Here is a 13154-nt window from a genome sequence, read left to right on the forward strand (position 1 = left end):
TCTATTTGCCTGTATAATCGAACACAATTACATGGTTGTTACAGATAAAATCTGATCACTTCTTCAATTGCTTATGAAATTAAACCGATTTGGTCCTTCCTTATCACGCTACAATCGACGCGCATATATCCGAGCTTTCTTTATTTACTTTACTTTACTCATGAGGAGAACCTCAAAATCGTTGGTTACACGTCCTCCAAATCCAATGACGTACCGAAACCTCTCAAAACTCAGAGACCTTTCAACCACTCAATTTATCTCCATTTGTTTAAACCAATCAACCCTTGGCGGCAAACGCACGTTTAACATCCTTACTGGAGGAACCGTAGAATACCAAAATGATAGGAAAAGCAATATCCTTGAGAGATAAGCAAACTCTTTTCTTCACTTGTCTCGATACATGGGCTTGAACCGCTCAATTCCTGTGCGTTTTTATGTTGCTTTATCCATTCTTTTGCCAACAACCATTACGGAAATGCCTTCGGAAGCAATATAATAACTTAGTAGGGAGAACGTTTGTCGATCGGTAGGCCAAAGCGAATCTCCCTTTTTCGTCACTATGTATGCTCTACATACAACTTCAAATGAAATTTGCATGAAAGATTCCTTCCACGATGGTTCCAATACCATTAATACTTCTAAATTTTGCATGGATTTTTCTTTTAACATCATCACGTTATTTTATCAGTATTGGTAGGTTTTGCAGGAACAAAATGGGAAAAATTGATAGAGAATCGAAAATATGATCAAATCATACCAGTTTATTTATGACTGAACACTGCTATGACATCAGTAACTTACCTTATTTTTAACGATATGCAATATTTCAACATTTAAAGTTTGTTCACATAAGTGGTGTTGTTGGGAACTAAAACCAAGGGGGAATGAATTTTCGCCAAAACAATTTATTAAAATATAACGCGCCAAATTTTTTTTCGGCAGTTGGTTTTGAAAGGGCTGATTCCTGTCTTGCGGCCCCCTTTTTAACCCTTTTCTTAGGTTACGCTTCGTGCCATGTTCGTTTTACGCCTACGCTCGTTTTAAATGTCTCGTTTATGACAGGTATTTGGATACCTTTGATGCGAGGCTCCAACAGGTGTTTTAAAATGTTACATCAATATCACATGCTGTATCATGATGGCTACTATCACAAGGTGTCGATTAACATTAATAGAAAGAAGAAATAAATTACATACCTTTAATACTTTTAATTTTAATTCAGATTCGGAACAGAATCAGTGACTTGTCTAAAAATATTTGTACGGATGATATTTCATGTTTTTACCGATGGGTTATGTATCAAAATTTACATTCTTGACATACAATAATTATTTATTTATTTCGACAAATTTAGGGTCTGATACTAAAAGTAATCCTGCCTGTTACTGAGTGCGTACAAATCTAATATCCTAGATTTAAAGCTCTGCGTAGGCAAATGGAAGTCAAAAGATTCAATTCGAAATATGTTTTGCATCATAGTTATGCTTACTCATTTTTACTATTCAGGGCCAGGTCATATATACCAGGTCTCAGCAAATTTCAAGTTGTCCTCAAACTTTTCACGTACAGTAGCTGCAACCCTGCAATTGGGCCGGTCTGGTGGTACAGTTGTCAACTCGTACAACTTAACAACATGCCCGTCATGGGTTCAAGTCCCGAATAGACCGTGCCCCAATACGTGTAGGACTGACTACCCTGCTATGGTAACAATAAGTCACTGAAAGCAAAGCTCACTTCACTAGTGGGTACAGGCAGGCCTTGACCGGCAGCGGTTGTTGTGCCAAAAGAAAAAGAAGAAGAGTTGCAACCCTAACTCTTGCGCCTAATTTATGTCATGCTTTACATCAGACATGTGTAACATTTCAGGCTTCCTGGCCTGTTCTTTAAACCAAATATCCCAGTACCTTCACATATTGATCGAGGATATTCTTGAGTTATCATGTTAAAATTCCAGATTAACATACTTTGTCTGTTCTATTCGAGCCAAAAAGCTCAAAACCATCAAAGTTGAAAATCAGGCAATTGATGATATACTAATGATAAAATGGATAAAAGTGCTATGAATAAAAATGCCATATACTAATGATAAAATGGATAAAAGTGCACATCTTGTGGACAAGATGTAGAAATAATTAAACTCTATTCTAAGAGACAATTTTTAAAAATCGTTTTTTCCTTTGTACCTGTTTTATCTTCTTATATGCATAGGTAAAGCTACTTCGTAATTTTTAGTAGATTTTGAAATTCCCTTTACTATTGCAGCTAGAGTAAATTTACTGAATAAACTGACCCTAAAACGAATTAATTCTTGCGGTAACGCTATCTGCCTCGCTATTAATTGTCATCTAAGGAAATCAGTGTTTTTCTACATTGGCCTGGATTTTTTTCTTATACAGCAGGTCGAATTGATTTTTATACTATACCATGCACCTCTCAGTGAATAATTACATTTGAAGAAAGGAAGTACCTAGCGAGCCTAACAAGCAGGCCCTTCAATACCTAGGAAAGTTGTTTTTAATTACCGCCTCTAAATTTACTAAAGTTAATCTGTTTTAAAATCATATCATCTAGATATCATCAGGAATATAATCAAATTAAAATTATTATGCCTTGGGCTACAGATAAACCAGGCAAAGACCAAACTGATGGTGGCAACATCAGTGTCGCTACCAACAACCAATGCAAACTTACCTAGGCGTGACGTACAGATAGGTGAACGCACTTTTGAAGTCGTCAACACAATTCACCTATCTTGGGTCAAAGGTCAGCAACGACAATAGCATGGTAGCTGAGTTGCGCGCAAGGATGCATGCTGCCAAACCGTCATTCTTCAGACTGAAAAACCAGATCACCTCAAAGAAACTGTCACGACGGACGGAAGCTGTGGCTATATAGCACTTTTCCATGACATGAACACTGTTCTGACGATTCAAATCTGACGAAACCCTCTCTACCGCGTTCGAGAGGAAGATTCTCAGAAGGATTATTGGCCCCGTGTAAGACAATGGTCAAATATAATTTAGCCAGTCTCATAGTACAGTCCTCAACTCGTACGACTTAACAACAAGCCCGTCATGGGTTCAAGTCCCAACTAGACCGTGCCGCCATACGTAGGACTGAATATTCTGCTATGGGGGGTAATCCAAAAGTCACTGTAAGCCAACCCCAAAAGTTGTACAGGCAGGCCTTGACCGACAACGGTTGTTGAGCCAAAAGAAGAAGAAGAAGATAAGACAATGGAGGGGCCGTTACAACGACGAGCTATACGCGAGATGTAAGGCAACCTCACTGTCGTGTATCGTATTAAGCTCGCCAGGCTCCGGTGGGCTGGCCGTGTTGTACGCATGGAAATGGACGACGGATAAGTAAGTAACCACATATAAATGCACTAAAGTTAAACTATTTAATAATCTGATCATCTAAATATTATCTGAAATGGAATCAAATCAAAATTATTAGTCTCAGCTGATGTGATTACCGAAGAAGTTTCTTCTAATTATGGTCATGCGGTAACAACTATCATTTTTTAACCATTTCAAAAACAGATAAGAGTATATTCTCTGTAAATGTACAATAAATCGGTGTTAAGTCGCTGTTTGCAACTTAATACATTTAATTTAAACTTTATTGATTCGTTAAGTTTTTCACATTTTCGAATGTACATTAAATACTCACATTTTACTCAGTTTAACTTTCTTGTTGACACTATTAATTTTCTATGTTTATTCTGCTGTAGCAGTGCGATATCAATAAGAAAACACTACTATTGTTTGTTGCCAGAGAAAATAGTTTTATTGTTTATTGCATTTTAATTGGTTCTATTGTCCTGTCTTGTGTTAACCTTGGGCTTTGTTAGTTTGCACGAGCCTTGCTGCACACGCATGTATCTTTGACGCACTTTCCTTCATCGAAGTCCTTGGCATGGCACCGCTGTAGACAAGCCTTAGCAGCGGCCTTCGGATTTTTGCTACTGCAGACATCGGCACTGAATCCAGCTCCGAACAGCGAGCACAGAGCGAGGACAGCGAACAAGAATGCGAAAGTGAATTTCATCTTGAAGCACTACTTCTGGCTTTACTTTCCTTGCAAATGCTGCACGACAACCGAATTCTCCCTTTTATATGGTCGGTGACTGGGTAATCAATTGCTCATGTTTTGGAGGCCTTCTCCGAAGTCCCTGAAAACGCCAAACCATTTGTTCAAACAGTTGATAAAATTGATACGCAAAACAGCTGTTTAATTACAGGAATATTCTAGATTTTCTAAATCTCTGCAAATGGATCATACGACAAGCAGATTTTACAAAAGTGTTATCTGTACCATGCGCAAAGAGATATTTTCGTTGTTTAGCGACTGTCCAATTGTACGTTTCAAGAACAAAATGTTAGCTCTGTTGCCACAATACGTAGATTTGTAAAAAAGACCCAACAACAAATTCAGGTGAACAATTTTAAAGTAATTTAATTCTATAGTAAAAATTCAAGAATTTTTATTATTTTGTTTCCTCAAGTCAACAACAGTTTTTTTGGCTGGCCTCAACGGTCTTAAACGCCTTGTGTCTACCGGCACAGCATAAACCATTATGTTTGATTCAAATACTTTTTTTTAAATAGAAAATTTGTCTAATTTGTATAATATTTATAACCTTATACTTTTTGTTGTTGATTGATTTGTATATGTTGGTCATGTAGTCAGTTTTTCACTGCTTTTGTCGGTTGTGGGCTTTATTTATTATTATTTACACGTTTGTTCTATTGAAGTCGCTGGCTTTTGGCTGATTAATGATCGTCACATCGCTGTATTTTGTGAGCATTATTCTCACCAACTCTCTCAAATGCGAGTGTAGTTGGATGAGTCTGATTGATGAAATTTCAAATGTTAAATAAAATGCTAAAAATTAAAAAATAAATAAAAAAACGTTTTTATTAGACTTCTTCTTCTTCTTTGGCTCAACAACCGTTGTCGGTCAAGGCCTGCCTGTACCACTTGTGGGCTTTGGCTTTCAGTGACTAATTGATTTCCCCCCATAGCAGGATAGTCAATCCTACGTATGGCCGCACGGTCTATTTGGGGATCTAACCCATGACGGGCATGTTGTTAAGTCGTACGAGTTGACGACTGTACTACGAGACCGGCTTTTTATTAGACTACTAAATATAATTAATGGAATGTTTACTATGTGATATTTTTTATATTTATTATTAAATTCTATTTTAATCCTCTAGAAATGTGTAACAAAGTTGCTAATATTAATCATACGGCATGCGGTGTAGGATGAATATTATTTTTGAACACGTTTTACCACGTTTTCCATCACACTTAGAAATCCGTCACGTCATGGAAAATTCATAGAAATCCCAAATCAATTGACGATCTTTTGAACTTATTCGGGGTTTTCTTGTTTGGCACAATAACCATAATCGATCTAAGCCTACCATAAGCTTGTTTCCTTGGATATTTTTTTAAATTTGTTGCTTAATTGTACGCATAACTGCACATAATACTCACAAAATAAAATAAAGCAACTATTGTTTCCAGGTAACTGCCGCTATCGTTCCTCTGCTATGGAGTTTAAGAAAGTGGCCGTAAGACTTTTTCGTTTTCCCATAACTGGATAAATAGGTGTTACAAACGATGTTTTTTTTTTTCGTTTTGTAAAAGCTCGTTTACGTGCATAACAAGAATCAAATACCAGTTGTTATGCACGTTGATAGTTGATAGTTGGTTCATCTGCATCATGCATGTACACGTATGAAATTTTGTTTATTTTCCTACATCATTTAAAAACCATTTTGATATACTGATCTGATAGTCGATAGTCGACTATAATAAATAAATAATAGTCCATAGTTTGAATCTAATTTATATTGTATGCTAATGGAAAACGCACAAAAATCTACTAATTATTTATAATAATTTAATTCTTTTATTGTCACTGTCAATGCACTATAATCACGCTTAAGAACAAACGCAGTTGCCGTTTAAACATTGGCCTCCTTTGAATTTTAAATCAACGCACTTCAATGGGCAGATGATTGCACCTGCAGAAGGTAAGATTTCCCCACAAATCATATCAGCTTTGGTTTCTACGGCGAAGAATATCAGCGATGCAAAGGTCGTTGCAGCGAGGAAGAAGGAAAAAAAATTCATTTCCAATTCTTATTTTGTGATGTTTAATCTATTCAAGTAATCTTGCTCGTGTACTACACATACGTGCTATTGTTCGAATTGAAGGTGTTTTATACTTTGAATAGATTTCAGTTAGCCAGCCCACACAAAACAGCACTTTATGGCTTCAACAAATACAACGCATTTCTGCGAATTTTTACCAACTTCAGCAATATTCCACCTGATTAAATTGAGTAGACACAAACAATCTGAATCCACATCGTGTGCATGACATATGCAGAACAGTGCTATATATATTTTTCAAATGTTGTAAATGTAAAATTCGAATGTTGTATAAAAATTATGATAAGTCTTCCAAATAGAAAAAAAAAACTTTTGTTTATATTTTACTTATCAAACAATTAGATAAAATAGTTTATCATCAATAAAAAATGATACACGTGATAGTTTAAATGTTACATTAAAAGACGAAAGACATTGCATTTTGTTCCTACAGCTGAACATTACACTTTACGTGGCACATATAACGTATGCATTTCAATTGTTTGAACAAGTGCCTCGCATCTGCAAAGAAGCTACAACCATGGAACTTGTATTTTATAAGAATTTGGAGTTTGTCTCTCGTTGGGATCGGTTCACAAAGGGTGTAAAAATGGCTAATCTTTTTTTAACGAGATATGATATTTCTTAGCTCATCGAGGGGTTTTACGAAACAAGTTATCAAACAGAAATATTCCGCTAGTTTAAGTAAAACATTACTCAACTTAGTTGTATTTATCGCGGCTACCACGATTTTCTGAAAAAAATTGATTTAATGTATTAGTATTTTTGAATAAATTTGATGGTTTTTAGACTCTTATTATTTATTTTATAGGTTTCGTAGGAGCAAATTTGATTATCTTTGCTCTTTGAATTATTTAAAAATGGTTGCAAAAAGGTAACATATTTTGCATTAAACAATATGTGTATCAACTCAGTACTAGTCGAGAAGAGATTGTACTTTATTTGATATAGTGTTGCTTTTAGGTAAACAAGCTCCAGTTAACGAACAACGTTCGCCAACTGGAGTGACGTTCCTATGGATTGATTGTTTTGATTCACGTTGACTGGAATAAACATACCAAACTTTTTTTTCATTTATGTTGATATAAAGTATAGTAATTCATGTAATGGCATAAATTAATAGCAAACGTAGGCAAAAGACCCCAAATTTGTGTGGAAAATGCCCATTTGCAACAAATTTCTCTTCATGAGATTCCGGATGTTTCATATTTTGCCGTTTAAGTGTTCGTTAAATGAGAATCCAGTTAGCGAACCTCCAGTTACATAACACTCCAGTTACAACACATCCAGTTAGCGTTCACCTACTGTATTTATCATTTAAAAAAAATTCACTACTTTAAGCGATCTCATGAATTTCATAGCCAAAGTGCGGATTAGCGAGATGCCAATTAACGATCATGTGTATTTAAAAGGAGAAGACTCTCGAGCGTGCACATGCGTTCTTTAAAAAAACAATCTAAATTTAATTTCTACAGTGTACAATCGAGCGCTTCATAACTGGATGCAAAACTACATAGCTGTTTTAAAAACTTCTCTTAATAATTTAAAACATTCCGCCGATTAGATCCAATAGTCCATTATATGATTTGAAACCCTATATGTCATTCAGCGTTCATAAGCTTTCGTAACAATAGTTAATTATATAAATCCATGACTGTTGAATGAATAAAACGGCACAAAATTATAATACCACATGAAAACATTCAACATTGGTAAAATAACTAATATAGCGTGCGCTATCATTAAATAACACCGGGTTTTTTTCACTGTGGGCTCATAAACCTGTCAATTGTCAAAATAAACTACAAAACAAACACATGGTGCTTCTAATTGTCAGCCGATGTAAATTTTTATTGCTGGTACCGGACAATTGTGGCGATTATTTAACAAAATTGCAGTTTCCGTGTCAAAAGTGTTGTTTTATAAACAGTATTGATTAGTTATGTATCAAAGTGCGCAGTTTTTGTATTAAACTATATAGTACAGTCTTTCCCAGAGTTACGCGAATAATGCATTCCGGAGACATTTGCATAACTCGGATTTTCGCGTAAGTCGAATATCACGTTTAACAGCCAAAATATATTCTATGGATAATGATTTTTGATTGAGTTTAGTTCATTCATGTAATTTATTACTTATTTGATGAAATTGGTGTGGAAAATTAGGTTAGTTCTGTGTTTTTAGTAATTTAAATTTTTTGAAAATGTTACCTTGGTGAGGATTCCGGTAAAACAAAAAAACGGAAAAACAGAGGTGAGCGAATTATTATAAACGATTCATATGAACCGGAAGAAATCTTCTTAATCGTGGAAAGTGTAACAAAAGGCATAAGTTTAGGCACATACAACCCTTTTCTCTTTGCAAAGGCAACAGAAAACGTCATTGGAAATGCGCCATTGCAAACTACATTACTTAGAAATGGGAAGATCCTCATGGGAAGGTGAAAAACAGAAAAGATGCAGAAAAATTAAAAAAAAACTTAGTTGGGAAAAAACGGAAATACAAGTGAAAGTAGAAGAACACAAACCCCTTAACTCTTGCAAGGATATAGTGAGATGTGATGCCTTCAAATTTATGACGGAAAATGAATTGAAAGAGGGTCTAATCAACGATCATGTCAGAGGTATATATTTTCAAAAGGAAAAACTTTAATGATGAACTTGTTACTACAAGAACAGCCATCATAACATTCGACAAAACTAAACCGCCCAAGGACATACACATAGGATATTTTAAGAAAAAAGTGGAATTAAATATCCCTCTACTAATGAGATGCATGAAATGCATGTGGCTAGGTCACATTAAAGCGAAATGTTTTAGGGGAAAAAAATGTGCCAAGTGCAACGAAAATTTTCACGAGACATGTAACAATCCCCCGAAATGTGCAGAATGTGGAGGCAACCGCTTTACCCTAGACAAAGAGTGCCCGATATTTGAAGATGAGTATGAAATAAAAAGAATACAAACTATAAACAGAATCACACTAAGGGAAGCTAGAAAAATACGCAGAGACGCAGTGCCTGCAATTCCTAGGACGTACCTGTAAGAAACCTTCGAGAATACAATAGCTAGAAATAATAGTGCACATACCAACACAACAACTAATAGCCAACCAATAATATAGAACCAGAAAACGAAGAAGAACAAAACAACCAAAGAATAATTATAGAAAAAGTAACAGAGACTCCAAAAAATTAAAAACCAATCCAATCGATTGAACAAAACGAAACGAATCACATAACAAAATACATTGTAAACAGAGCATAAACTAATACAGAAAATGAAAATCACATAATAAACAGCTACCAAGAAAATGAACAAACAATAAGAAAAAGAACAAGAAACGAAACAATAAATTTCAGCGACACTGAAGTATATCTGAGTGAATCAGAAGTATATCAAAGTGTCATTGAAAATTCTAGATACTTAAATGCAGCAGAAGAGTTAACCCCGCCAAATATTGAATAATTTGAACAGACAAGGTTTGAGCAGGAAAAATGATTTTTTTCAATATTATCCAAGCAAACATACAATCACTGAGAAAAAAAAAACAAAAAAGAATATTGAAATACCAGGGTACAACACCATTACAACAGATAGGTCAGATGGCTATGGAGGAAGGAGTATTCTTATAAAAAAAGGAATAAAATACAAAGAAATCAATATCACAAATCAAGTAGAAACAATTTAAACCACAGCAATAGCAACACTCAAAACAAAAATGACTATTATATCAATATACATAGCACCACAGGCAAGTAATATAGATATAAAAAATACAATAGCCCAAATAATACACAATACCAAAGACAAGAAAAAAGTTTTAATAGTGGGCGACTTCAATGCGCACCACAGATACTGGGGTGATGATAAAACCGATAAAAAAGGTGAAATCATTCTTGAAGAATTTGAAAATTCAGAACTAATAATCCTACATAACAATACATACACATGCATTCCAACAGACAAAAACAAAAGAAAAACTTCAATAGACCTATCAATAATATCAAAAGATATATTCCTAGAAACAAACAAACAAATCACAGACTATCATATGGTCATATTACTCTAAAAATGAAAAACAGCTGCGCACCCACATTCGTTATAAATAAAAATAAAACATATAAACAAATAAATGAACTAGATCACACAAAAATTAACACAATAAAATAATGCATTAATAAAATTAAACAGATAACTAAAAAGAATACTCACCGAACAAAACATAAACTAAAAGCATGGTGGAATGAAGAATTAAAAACTGCCTTTAAGAATCGAAACATAGCCAGAACTTCTTTTAATAATTCACGCACTATTAAAAACTCAATGGAATGCAATAAAAGAACAGCTATCCTGATTTACAAAATAAAAAAAAACATAAAAGAGAACTATTTTACAACACTCTAGACAGTATAAACTCCCAAACTAATACCAAAGAACTATGGGACTTAGTATACAATATTAACAATAACAAAAATCATGCCAAAGAATCGAACATTATACACAATGATAATAAAATAGCCAAAGACTTTTTAGATTCAAACTTCGAAAAAAATAAACTATTTAAATTTAGAACAGATACAAGCAATGCAACTCAAATAGACATGGATTTAATTAATAAGGAAATATACATGAAAACTACTAAAAACAAGAAAAATACAGCACCAGGAATAGACAAAATAACTTACGAAATGCTTCGTAGCATAAACGAAGAAACATTCAAGATCATCATAAAAGATGCAAACAATATGTGGATGAAAGGAAAAATATACAAAAATCTAAAACAAATCAAAATTATAGCCATACCAAAACCAGAAAAAGATCCAAACAATATAAAGAATTACATACCAATCGCGCTCATTCCGACTCCTACAAAAATTCTAAACTCTGCAGTACTCCTCAAACTAAATAGGCACATAGAATTAAGAAAGATTCTACCAGAAACCTCTGTCGGCTTTAGAAAACACAAAACAATAAATCAATGCATAAATTACCTAACAAATCAAGTATACCAAAACAAAAGAAAAAATAACATGACCGGGGCATATTTATAGACCTAGAAAAGGCATATAACAAAGTCAAAACCAAAATACTGATACAAAAATTAATAGACGCTAACACATCAAACCAAATAACTCTATGGGTTACTAATTTCCTGAAAAATAGAACAGTAGAGATAGAAAGTAACACAAAGATCAAAATGCTAGTCACTAATGGATTACCCCAGGGAGATATAATGTCCCCTACTCTATTCTATCTATATACCAAAGATATACACAATAAAATAACAAATGAAAACACAAAATTAATACAATATGCAGATTATTTTGTGATAATTGCCAGAGAAAAGGACCAAAAGGAACTGAAAACCAATCTTCAAACAGCTTTAAATTCATTCATAAATGAAAAAGAAGAACTAAACCTCCCCATTACAACGGATAAAACTAAATATATGATATTTAATAATAAAAACCAAAACTTCAACCTCAACATACGAAACACACAAATAGAAATAACAAACACCTACAAATACCTCGGCACCATAATAGACAATAAGCTTAAATTTCATAAACACATAGAATACCTGAGGAATAAAGCCATAGATAGACTAAACATTTTAAAAATTCTATGCGCAAAAAATAAAAATCTAGACCCACAAAAAACACTAATAGTATACAGGTCAACTATGCGATGCGGGCTCATCATACTTAAACAATAGCAACAAAAGCAATAGGAAAAAAATATATACAAAAATTAACCAAGCGATACGCAAAGCCACAGGATGCACAAAAACGACACCCATTAACACCTTGCATGCTATTGCAGCCGAAATCCCATTCCAATTCAGTTCTAAATTCATAGCACGTAAACAGCTAGCAAAAATAATAGTATATTCACACATATTAAGAAAAAAAATAAGGTAAAAGATAATAACTACAATAACAACTCAAAATCATGCCAAGAGAAAATATATGAAGAAGACTATAACATACTAAAACATCTATCCATAAGCCAAATGAACAACATTGTAACAAAAATAAACATAGACACAACACTTAACAAACAAACAAACAAAAATAAAGAGACGATTAAAACAATAACCTTAGAAAAGATGAAAAACTGCAACAATAATAGACCAACAATTTTTACGGATGGTAGCTTAGGCGGTAGGCGGGAATAGGAATTTACATAAAAGATAGAAAACATAACATATACAAAGAATATAAAATTAAAAACATAGCATCAATAGCAACAATAGAACTGATAGCCATCGAAAAAGCTTTGGAGATAGCTAAAAAATATAAGATGAAAAACATAACCCTATATACTGATAGTCTGACCTCATGCAACATCCTAAAAAAAGCACAAAAAGAACCACAAACAGAAGAAATTATGTATAACATCTTACAAAAATGCACCACTAACACTAAAACACAAATTGTTTGGATACCGTTGCACGTAGGAATAAACGGAAACGAAGTCGCAGACGAATTAGCGAATAAAGGATGCCTAACAAGTGTAGAATTAGACAATAAAATAAGGTTTACTGATGCCAAAGATTTTTGCCGAAAGGAAATGGAAAAACAGGCTACAGAATGGTACACAAATGAGTCCATTACTAAAGGGAAGAAATTCCTAAATTTCCAAACTGAATTCAAAACTGAAATTTGGCACAAAAACATAAAAATTAGCAGGAAACAAATAAAAATAATGAACAGAATATTATCCGGGCATGATTATTCAGATTACTGGCTAGCTAAAATGAAAATAATCCAAAAAGGCGAATGTGAAAATTGCAGAATATCAAATACAGGATGGCACATGATTTTTGATTGTCCCAAATACAATAATAATAATAATAACAATTACAATAGAACAAAATTTGAAGATTTCCGAAAAACATGGAGAGAACCTTCTGGAAAAACAATAAGGCAAAATATAAATTTCATAAAACAAAACCA

This window comes from Anopheles merus, chromosome 2R (assembly GCF_017562075.2).
Source record: "Anopheles merus strain MAF chromosome 2R, AmerM5.1, whole genome shotgun sequence".
Lineage (NCBI taxonomy): Eukaryota > Metazoa > Arthropoda > Insecta > Diptera > Culicidae > Anopheles > Anopheles merus.